The following is an 11740-nucleotide window of genomic DNA, read 5'->3' on the forward strand; positions in this document are numbered from 1 at the left end:
CGGACATATATACACTACCAAATGTAGGGTGGATAGCTAGTGGGGAGCAGCTGCATAGCACAGGGAGATCAGCTAGGTGGTTTGTGACCACCTAGAGGGGTGGGATAGGGAGGGTGGGAGGGAGGGAGACACAAGAGGGAAGAGATATGGGAGCATATGTATATGTATAACTGATTCACTTTGTTGTAAGCAAAAACCTAACACACCATTGTAAAGCAATTATACTCCAATAAAGATGTTAAAAAATAAAAAAAAGGAAATGTATTTTCCATGTTTTACTTAAATTATATTGCATTAGTCATTTGCCATCATAGTCTATATGGAATTTTCCTTTGGGGGTTTTCATGTTTGGGTTTTAGGACCCCCAATATATGGCTAATCTCTGAATAAATATTTTAACATTCCTAAATAAATAAATAAAATAAAAATTAAAAAATAATTCAGATTTTGGCCACAGAAGTGACACTTGGCAACTGACAGTTTCTCTTAGCAAATGATCATAGGATAAATGGAATAAATGCGACATGGATGGTGTCCACTGGCAGATGATGTGGGTTTTAAAACTCTCTTTCATGTATGTTGAATTGACCTTAAGTAAGCAATAATTGGAATAACTGAAGTCTAAATATCATGTGTATCACAAGTAGCCATATTTAGCCACTTGCGCTATCATGACAATGACAATCAGAGAGAGTGGTGGCATTATAAAGTTCCAGGGACACCAGTAATAAAAAAAAAAAAAAACTTATATCCAGAATATGTAAATGATTCCTAAACTCAATAATAAAAAAACAAAATACCCAATGTTTAAAATGGATAATAGACTTGAACACTTAGTTTACAAAAGATATGTCAGTAAGCACATGAAAAGTGTTCAACATCATTAGTCATCAGGAAACTCCAAATTTACAATGAGATACCACCAGACACAAGCAGGAATAATTATAATGAAAAAACTGACAACACCAAATGTTGGTGAGGATGTAGAATGACCAGAACTTACATATAGTGCTGATGGGAAACAGATGGCAGTTTTTTATAAATTAAAATACATATTTACTACATTTCCTAGCAATTCCACTCTTAGGGATTTATCCAAGTAAAATGAAAACATATGTCCACAAAAAGACTCATTAGACCAGTGTTCAAAATAGCCCCAAGTCGGAAATAGCTCAGGTGTCCATCAACAGGAGAACAGATAAACAAACTGAGATATATTCATACAATGGAGTACCACTCAGCAATAAAAAGGAATGACCCACTAAATCCCATAACAACATGGCTGAATCTCAAAAACAGGGCTGAAAGAAAGACACCGAGAACAAAAAGAGGGTATATAAACTCAGCTGTATGAATACGTTTAAAGAAAACTCGTCTATGTTGATTGAAACAGAATAGTAGTTGCTTCTGAGGGAAGGGCAGAACAGAACTTTCTAGGGTAACAGAAATGTTCTATACTTTAACGAGGTGTTGGTTACAGGAATGTATGCATTTTTCAAAAATGACTGAACTGTATATATAAGATTTGTCCGTTTCACTGTACATAAACCATACCTAAATTTTAAAAGAGCTAAAGAAAATCAGTTGGGATAGACTGAGAGAGGTCGGAGGAAGTTAAGTGAAGCAGGAAGTGTGGTCTCTGCTGGGATGAGAGCAGCATTTACTGAGCACCTGCTTTGTGCCTGGCACTGGACCTTTACTTGGCTTTTAACATTTAATATCTCATCTGAATTCTCTAACAGCTCCAGGGGACAGATGCTAATATCTCCACTTTCTAGATGTGAAAACGAAAACTCAGGGTATTTAAGTAACCAGTTCAAGGTCACAGAGTAAGAAGGAGTCACAAAGTGATTTGAACCTGCATATAACTCCAAGGTCCATTTCTGTCAATACCATGGAGCCTCTGGGAGCAACCAGTGGGGAACTGAGACCAGAAGGTCAATGAGGAAACCTCTGCAGTTATGCCATGACCAAGTGCTGGTGAGGTGGGAAGCAAGGAGGGGACAGAAACATCCCTCAGCAAGTGTGATTTGTGACTTCCTGGCAACAGTGAAGTGTGGCCAAAAAGCCTCAGTAAGAGACAGGAGAACTAGACCCTCACTGGAGGAAATGGGCAAGTGAGCTTTGCAGGAACTATAATGTACATTAGTTTTCAAGACACACTGAGTTTGAGATAACATCCAAAAGCCAAGGCCCAAAGGCTGTTGGAGATGAAGGCCTAGAAACCAGCTAACAGTCAGATCGGAAAAAGGTGGGAGACGACTGGAGAAAGTGCAAAAGTTCCCGAGGACGGGCAAGACAGAGGCCCAGAGTTAAAGACTGAGAGATGAGTAGATCCCAGACAGGGGAGGAATTTACAGGGGAAATGGAGGCAAAGGTGCCAACATAACAGAGAAAGAGCCATAATAACATAATGCCACAGACATCAACAAATGACCAGAATCAAACAGGTAAAGGGTGTCAAGGGTATCTAGTTGACACAGTTCAAAGCCTGAGAAAAGTTCACCGATTGGGTCACTTCCAGGTTACTGATGACTGTTATTGGTAAAATTTGTTAGGTCCTGTGCCCTGAAGTCAGACTTCAAGTTGCCAGACCTTCCTTGTTACATTTTCCCACATACCATGTAGGTTTTGACATATTTGCTTCCATGCTGTCCAGAATTTCCCCATAGAAGGAGTTAGGAAATAGAGTTTCTTGGAAGGCAGGAGAGCTTGGACTGGCATTTGCATAAAGCTGACCACACCAGTTGTCCACATCCTCTGTGGGAGCAAAGGAGGCAGCCTGTTGGTCCCCTCACCTCACCCTACGGGACCTGAGAATGAGACTGTTAAAACAGGCAAAGCTCTGTGAATGAGCTAACACATGATGCATTTTACTAAAGTGAAGGCATAAATCTAAGGAGGTGGCAAACGGAAGGAAAGGAAGTTAACATTCCCTATTTCTGTACTTTCATTCTCCCCAGTCAAGAGAAAGATACTCCACCTCCAAAGAGACTGAATGAAGTTCCAGGATACTGCCAGGCTGTGTTCTCCAGAGTGAAAACTTTCCAAGGGATTCACCTGTCAGCAGGCATGTGTCTATGGCTCTTTTCTACCTTCCTCTGCCCCTAAGAAGGCTAATGACAATGCAGCAGAGGCAGAGGCCTGAGCCCCTGGGAAGGGCCCAGCCATTTCTTTTGTTGCTGTCTTGGGAGGGGGTTTCTACTCCTCTTCTCTCACCCAGACCCAGTCTGAGATACACTAGCCACCTGTGGCTAAGGTCAGCTCTGCTCCAGACCCTCAGGGCAAAACACACAGGCCCTTGCTATGTCCCCTGGCCCTCCCCTCGGGCTAGCTGGCTTGCATCCATGTGCAAGGAAGAGAAGGCTCTCCTGCATGAGGGTGTTAAGGTCCAAGAGTGAAGTTCCAATGCCGAGGCAAATACACAGGGATAGCAACAGCCAACTCTGTTTCTAGGCCAGCAGATGGACCTAGTATAGGAAGTGGGGCTAAGAGCAGTCCTCTATGGAGACCAGTATAATTAAAAGGGTTTCTGTGCACTGCTTGCCTGTCATCTCCCTTAGAGATGCTGTACAAATACATTTGGGATAGCATCCTAGTACTTCCCAGTCCTCTGGCCAAATGCCATCTTAAACCTCCATCCCAGCATCTCTAAAAGAAATCAAAATTCATTAACTCATAGAATGCAAGAACTATTTTACATGAATCATAACCAACTCTTCAAAAAAAATCCAAGCGTTATTCTGTGTTAATTATAAGCAAATCTCTAAAGGGGTCATCCCCATAAGTTATTTTCAAGCGTTTAATATTCCAGAAATATTAATGTGCGTGAGCTGTTCCCAGCTTTGGTCACTGTGTCCTTATTATAATATTACTTTCTCAAAATCTGTTGGAGCAGAGAACTAATATAAGAGTACACTTTGAAATTCCAAGCTTTTGAAAGTACTTTCCATTTCTATCATTAATGATTTGAAAACAACACTCTAAATCCAAGCATAAGCTCCCCAGATAGAGGTTTCCTTGCAGATAATTCTACATTTACATCATACAAACATGTGGTCATTTCCACTAGGGTTCATTAGAGTCAACCTAAACAGACAATCCGGAAGAGGAGTATAAAAGCATCTGTGCAACTCGATGTGGGGAAATGGTTTTGTTTTTCCCAAAATGATCAATGCTTAACCACCCAAACCACCAAAGTCACATCACATCAGCTGCGTTAAACGTCTTCTTTTAAATAGAACAACAACGCTGTCCTGGATACACTGAAGGGTAAACGGAGGCATCTGTGAACGGCGTGAGTCCTGAGCTGTAGCATCCCAGCAACCATTCCTGGCCAAAATTAAGGAGCTGACACACACACAGAGAAATGACCCCAAACGAAAACACGTCCAATCATCTCTGAGGTTAAGAATTACTGAACCATCTTAGTGTCAGTCTTTGCCTCTGTTTTTCCAGTCCATTTATCTGTGTCCAACCTGCCTGCACAGGCTGGCATAGGTGCTTCCTAAGAGGCCCTGGGTATCCACACAGTGCCCGGTGCCAGCCCAACCCCTCACCCCAGCCTTCATCCTCCTCCCGCACCTGCCCTCCCAATTCTTTTTTTTTTTTTGGCCATGCCGTGTGGCATGCAGGATCTTAGTTCTCCGACCAGGGGTCAAACACGCGCTCCCTGCAGTGGAAGCACGGAGTCTTCACCGACTGGACCATCAGGGAAGTCCCTGCCCTTCCAATTCTGCATGCCTCTGCCCTGGAGCTTTGGTGTCCACTCTCACCTAAAGCCCTCACCCTCACACCCATCCCTCCCAAACACCGAGGGCCCATGAGTTTGGCTTTCCCCAGTCAGGAGAGGAACAGTGAATAAGTCTTGCTAGATGAGGATGACTAGCCAATTCATAATTCTGTGCTCTGAAATTACTAACTCATTGAACCTGAAACGGAAAGTATGTCATAGGCTGGGACCTCTCGAATATGACAGACACTAATGTTTAAATGACATTTTTCTTCCAAAAACCTGAACGGACTCTGTATTCAGGGTCCGTTCAACTACTTTCCTAAGAAAACTCTGTCTATGAGAGTATCTTAAAAACAAACTCACTCCAGCTCCCCTGAGTCCACAGTTGTCCCTGGATTCTCCTGTGATTAGCACAGAATCACTTAGTTCCACAGATAAAGAACACTGCACTGAATTATTCCAGGTGTACGATTTATCCTGGCCACCTGTCTCAGGGGTTGCAATGCCCTTTTCTGGTTTAAACAGAGATCCTGAATTTTAGCAACACATAAACCTATTTCTGTGTGGCCAGAATGAGGCTCTAGTTGCATACTTGACAGGTAAAAGTTTTGGACAGAATGAACTCAATTATAAAAACCACTGAAAGGAGCAGTTTAACACCTAAAGGATTTATGCACTGAAAATAACGTGAATTTTAATTACTCAGAGACAGCTAAAAGAGCATAGGATTAATTTAAACAAATATACCTGGAACAATTTTGGGAAGTGAGAACATAAAAAGTAGAAGTGGATGCTAATTTCATACCTGAAATTTATAATACAATGTTGTTTATGACTAAGTAAATTTTATTAACTCAAAGGTACAGAAACTTTCCAGTTTTTATCAGGAAATTAATGGGTAAAGAACAATGAATCATACACGTGCAATGCCCAGGAAAGTGCTAGAAGAGAGTGGGGTGGAGAAGCAGGGAAGGAAACCCTCCTGTGAGGGAGGGAGACTCCTCAGCAGCAACACAGCCCAAAGCCCACTCCCCAAAGCCTGGAAGCTTTGTCTAATTCCGTTCTGACTACAACGCAGCACTTGCTGAATTATGAAGGGGCTTTTATGAGCTGGGCCCTGAGCTAGAGATGTGCTCTTGAGGCCCCAGAAGACCTTCAGTCCTTCCTTTTCCTTCCCCTGCCATCTATCTCCCAGCTGGTGGGTAAACGTTCAGGAGAAAACATGCATCAGTCACTTAACCAATGGTTCATTTGCAATATGCAGAGCTCATATGATGTAAATGTCATAGTGCCAGACAATGAGGCAAAAAACTCAAAAAGCGGCTCCTTCTTTTTAAGGCCCATAAAAAGATATCCACATGTGAAACACATCAGAGAATAAAACGTCAGCCTGGTGCTGTCAGAGAGCAATGATCAATGGGAGGACAGGGGAAGGAGGGACTCAAAGTGGCCTTGGTAGGACATGAGGGTTTGGATAGGCAGGAGGGAGGAAGAGGAGCTCACTAGTTTTGGTCAAGAATCACGAGAGAAAGATTTCCAGTTGGGATATGAACATGCCGTAGTCAAGCAATTGTGTGAAGGCTAGAATATAGGGCCTGTGAGAGGGCGGCTGTAGTCAGATTCCCAAGTCAGAAGACCCTAGGTTTTATCCTATAGGCAATGCAAAGTGGCAAAGATTTCTCCCATTGGTTTCTTATTATAAAACCGATATACACTCATTATGGACAAATTCACATTTTGCATTTTTTTCTTATACTCTGTAAATATTCGAATAATACAGATATATGTATTTGTGTATAAAATGTGTGACACAGAGAATTAAAACTTCCCAGACATTCCATTTCCTTAAAAATCACGATACATAAGGGCTTGCTATGGAATATTTCGAGGCATGTGAAATATACATAAACATACGCACACATACATGCATGGAACAGATTCTATGGCTTGCTTTTTTTCACTGAAGAATTTGTCAGAGACATCTTCCCACACTATACAAAGTGCTTACTTGTTCTTTTAAATAACTAGATAGTACCCCATTTTTAAAATAAAATTCCATGATAAAGTTAATCCCAAGAAGGAGAAGCTGGGAAGTTTAGATATCGCCTGGCCACTGTATGCTCTGCACAAGGTGACTGTGTCCCCAGCCCTGTGTTCTTCCCCTGGAGTTCCAGAGGCAGGGCAGGGAAGGAGAGAGCCACATCTCTCTGGGGAACACATTTTAACATTTGAAACAGGGGAATGGCAGTGGTGATGTGTCATCTCAAGGTTCAAACAGCAAGAATGCAGGGCTATAGCAAGAATGAAAAGGAAAGTGATGGACAGAAAAGAGAAACTGGGGGGAGAAGGGCTCCGGGTGTCACATTTGGGTCCCTGGTTCTAGCTGTTTCTGGGGCCCAGGAATGATTCTGCCTCAAGTGCCATCAGACACCCCTGGACTCGCAGACCTTCCACTTTTCATGTGGCTAGTTTGAGTCAAGTTTCTGATACACGCAGGTAAGAGTCCTAACCAACACAGGAGACTGGGAATTCTTGTTTTTAACCTCTTTTAACTGGAGAGATTAGCAGTTCCCCAACTGCCAATTTTCAAGTTACTCAGTCATCTTCAAAAAATCCTTTCTTGACTCCACGTGTTATCCCCGTCCTACTCCCCTTTCTTTCAATCTGTATTTATTGATTTATCTTTATTTTTGTCAGTCTATTGCAGCCCCAGGTCATCCTCCTCTGCCCAGAGGCAACTAGTTTTACTTTTACTTGATTATTTTATTATTTATCTCTGTATCACTAAATAACACACTTGCAGGTTTTTAGTTTTAGACATTATCTGATGACTTCCTACCATGCGATAATGAAGATGCAGCTCTTTCCCCACCCCTACCTCACATGTACACAATTCCCACTCCTCATCCCCCACTAAGATTATCTCTTACTTTTAATCAGATTGATGTTCAGTGATTACATTGCTATGAGTGTAAACACTATTCCTAAATAAATCATATAGAAAACTGATTATCTTTCCTTTCCTGGGCAATTTCTTGTTTTCCCTGGCGTTAATAATTTAAAAGCTTGACTCTTATTTTAATGGCATTTTGAGACTGTGGTAGGATAAATAATGCCCCCTCCCCCTAAAGATATCCACATCCTAATCCCTGCAAACTGTGAATATTACCTTATAATGGCAAAAGGGACTATATAAATGTGATTAAGTTAAGGATCTTGAGATGGAGAGATTATCCTGGATTATCCAAGTGGGTCGAATGTAATCACAAGGGCTCTTAGAAGATGGAGGCAGGAGATCGGAGATACTAGTAGGAAATGTGATGACGGAAGCAAGAGGTTGGAGTGATGCAAGGGAGGGGCCGCAAGCCTAGGAATGCAGCAGCTTCTAGCAGCTCTTCAACTTGGGTTTTCAAGGCAGGAACACAGAAACCTCCAGAAGGAATGAAGCCCTGCCAACAGACGGCTTTAGACTTCTGACCTCCAGAACTGTAAGAGAATACATTTTTTATGTTGTTTTAGGATGCTAAACCTGTTGCTTTGTTAGAAACTAATACAAGGAGGAAACAAAAGTAATTCTTTTGGCTTAGTCTGTCGTCTTTACCAAGAAGTCCTCAGCCACAGTTCCTACTGATGAGACACACTTCTGAGTTTGCATCAGCTGATAGACCAAAACCTTAGAGAACCCAATCTGACAATGTTAGAGATGTTCTATAGTCATTACATTGTTCTGTAGGAAAAACTTATGAATTGGCTCATTTCTGGTTGGCCAAAAATGGAGAGGGAGACTATATCATTCAAACTATAGCAGAGAAAGCATTCAAATTATAGCAGAGAAAGCACAATGGACTGAGAGCCTGGAGACACATATCCTGGTCTCAGCCCTAGAGACCCTAACAGAGTGACTGTAGTCAACTCTCTCCTTCTTACTGAGCCATAATTTCCTTATTAGAAAATGATGATGAAGGAGCACTATGTGACACCTGAGGTTTCCTTTAGCTCTGATACTTTGTAATTATAAGTCAGAATGTGGCAAATGAATATTGTGTTCCTCTAAACCTACTAAAACGCTACATGGAAAATTATTAGCAGACACTTCAGTAAAGATTCACGATAACAAACTTTGACTATTAGTAAAATTAATAAATAATAAAATAACATCAATACGCTAAACTAAAAGCTAGATATTAGAACTAGCCAGAGAAACAGTAATAATAGCAAAAACCTAGATGGCTCTTATCATGTGCCAGGTACTATTCTAAGTGCTTTAACAGATATCTAACCAAAAAAAAAAATCTCCTTAACAGCTCCATTTCACAGATGATGAAACTGAGGCTGAGAAAGGTTAGATGCCTTTGCCAAGGCCATCTGGCTCCACAGTCTGTGCTATTACACACTATGCAAGATTGCTTTTCTGTAACTGAAATGACTGAAAAAGGAAAAAGAGGAAAATACAACTATTCAGTCTAATAAGTGAATGCAAAAAACGCCCCAGATTTATTTTAAAAGATGTAATTAGGAAGAGATAAGGGTAAGAAAGGTAATGGGGAGGGCTCTACATACCAAGTTGACTCTCTCCCACTACTATAGAAATAGAAAGGGCTAAAGGAGAAGTGTAAACAAAAAGAAGGGATAGAAAACTGCCATGGCACCAAGACACTCTGCCTTGAAAATCAATCTGCTTCATTAAAATCTTATTTTAAAAAAGTTATTTTAGCATTTGTACACAGCAGGTCTATTATACCACAACAGTCTTCCACGTCAGTGACATCTTTCCACATTAGTTAATTAACAGATGCCACTCACAGAATGAGCCTATTCTAGCTGATGGTGCAAGAGACACAAAGCAATATTAGGTATTCTACACCAATGCTGTCAAGTAAATGACAACAATCAGCAGGGAATGCACTTCATTTTCCATTTTCTGGTGGAGAAAATAAACATTAGGAAGAATTTTTTTTTTGCAATTTAAATTTTTTTATTTTTTATTGAAGTATACTTGATTTACAATGTGTTAGTTTCAGGTGTACAGCAAAGTGATTTATATATATATGAATATATATATATTCTTTTTCAGATTCTTTTCCCGTATAGGTTATTACAAAATATGGAGTATAGTTCCCTGTGCTATGCAGCAGGTCCTTGTTTATTTGTACTTAATTTTGACGTTTAACAACAGCTGTGTTTGTCTTTATATGAAGCAAAATATTTTTACAATAGTATTCTGCATTCATGCCAAAACCCGGCACTGCCCAGTGATTGCTGCGGACTCTAAATGAAGAAACACTGAATGTCGAGCTTGCAAATGCAGTGTTAGGAAATATCAACATTATGGCAGCCATCACCATTCTCCTAGGTCTCCACCTTGAAATTTGGAGCTTAGGAGAGCTGGGAAGATGGCGGAAGAGTAAGACGTGGAGATCACCTTCCTCCCCACAGATACATCAGAAATACATCTACACGTGGAACTGCTCCTATAGAACACCCACTGAACCCTGGCAGAAGACCTCAGACCTCCCAAAACGCTAGAAACTCCCCCACGTACCTGGGTAGGACAAAAGAAAAAATAAACAGAGACAAAAGAATAGGGACGGGACCCTCACCAGTGGGAGGCAGCTGTTAAGGAGGAAAGGTTTCCACACACTAGAAGCCCATTCGCGGGCGGAGACTGTGGGTGGCGGAGGGGGGAGCTTCGGAGCCACGGAGGAGAGCGCAGTAACAGGGTGCGGAGGGCAAAGCGGAGAGATTCCCGCACGGAGGATCGGTGCCGACCGGCACTCACCAGCCCTAGAGGCTTGTCTGCTCACCTGCCGGGGCGGGGGCTGGGAGCTTAGGCTCGGGCCTCGGTCGGATAGCAGGGAGAGGACTGGGGTTGGCAGAGTGAAAACAGCCTGAAGGGATTAGTGCAGCACGGCTAGTCGGCTAGTCGGCTAGTCGGCTAGTCGGGAGGGAGTCCGGGAGAAGTCTGGAGCAGCCAAAGAGGCAAGAGACCTTTTCTTCCCTCTTTGTTTCCTGGTGCGCGAGGAGAGGGGATTAAGAGCGCTGCTTAAAGGAGCTCCACAGACAGGCGCGAGCCGCGGCTATCAGCGCGGACCCCAGAGACGGGCATGAGACGCTAAGGCCGCTGCTGCCGCCACCAAGAAGCCTGTGTGCGAGCACAGGTCACTCTCCACAACTTCCCTCCCGGGAGCCTGTGCAGCCCGCCACTGCCAGGGTCCCGGGATCCACGGACAGTTTCCCCCGGAGAACACACAGCGTGCCTCAGGCTGGTGCAATATCACGCCGGCCTCTGCCGCCGCAGGCTCGCCCCGCATCTGTAGCCCTCCCTCCCGCCGGCCTGAGTGAGCCAGAGCCCCCGAATCAGCTGCTCCTTTAACCCCGTCCTGTCTGAGAGAAGAGCGAGGGCGTCCCCTCGGGCGACCTACTCACAGAGGCGGGGCCAAGTCCAAAGCTGAACCTCCGGAGCTGTGCAAACAAATAGAAAGGGAAATCTCTCCCAGCAACCTCAGAAGCAGCGGATTAAATCTCCACAATCAACTTGATGTACCCTGCATCTGTGGAAAACCTGAACAGACAACAAATCATCCCAAATTGAGGAGGTGGACTTTGAGAGCAAGATATACAATTTTTCCCCTTTTCCTCTTTTTGTGAGTGTGTATGTGTATGCTAATCATCCCAAATTGAGGAGGTGGAATTTGAGAGCAAGATATACAATTTTTCCCCTTTTCCTCTTTTTGTGAGTGTGTATGTGTATGCTTCTGTATGAGATTTCATCTGTATAGCTTTGCTTTCACCATTTATCCTACGGTTCTGCCTGTCCGTTTTTTTTTAACTTTAAAAAAAATTTTTTTTCTTAATAATTATTTTTTATTTTAGTAACATTATTTTATTTTATCTTCTTCCTTCCTCCCTCCCTCTCTCTTTCTTTCTTTCTTTCTAGTTTTTATCCCTTTTATTCTGAGCCGTGTGGAAGAAAGGCTCTTGGTGCTACAGCCAGGAGTCAGTGCT

At 42.6% G+C, this 11740-nt stretch overlaps 1 protein-coding gene across 1 annotated transcript in view; it reads right to left on the reverse strand.

Annotated features, from left to right (window-relative positions):
- The window catches only part of ULK4 (unc-51 like kinase 4), a 591889-nt gene that overhangs the window by 189885 nt on the left and 390264 nt on the right, over window positions 1–11740 (reverse strand). The window lies entirely within an intron of this gene.

The sequence above is a fragment of the Physeter macrocephalus genome, chromosome 18 (assembly GCF_002837175.3).
Source record: "Physeter macrocephalus isolate SW-GA chromosome 18, ASM283717v5, whole genome shotgun sequence".
In the NCBI taxonomy this organism is placed as follows: Eukaryota; Metazoa; Chordata; class Mammalia; order Artiodactyla; family Physeteridae; genus Physeter; species Physeter macrocephalus.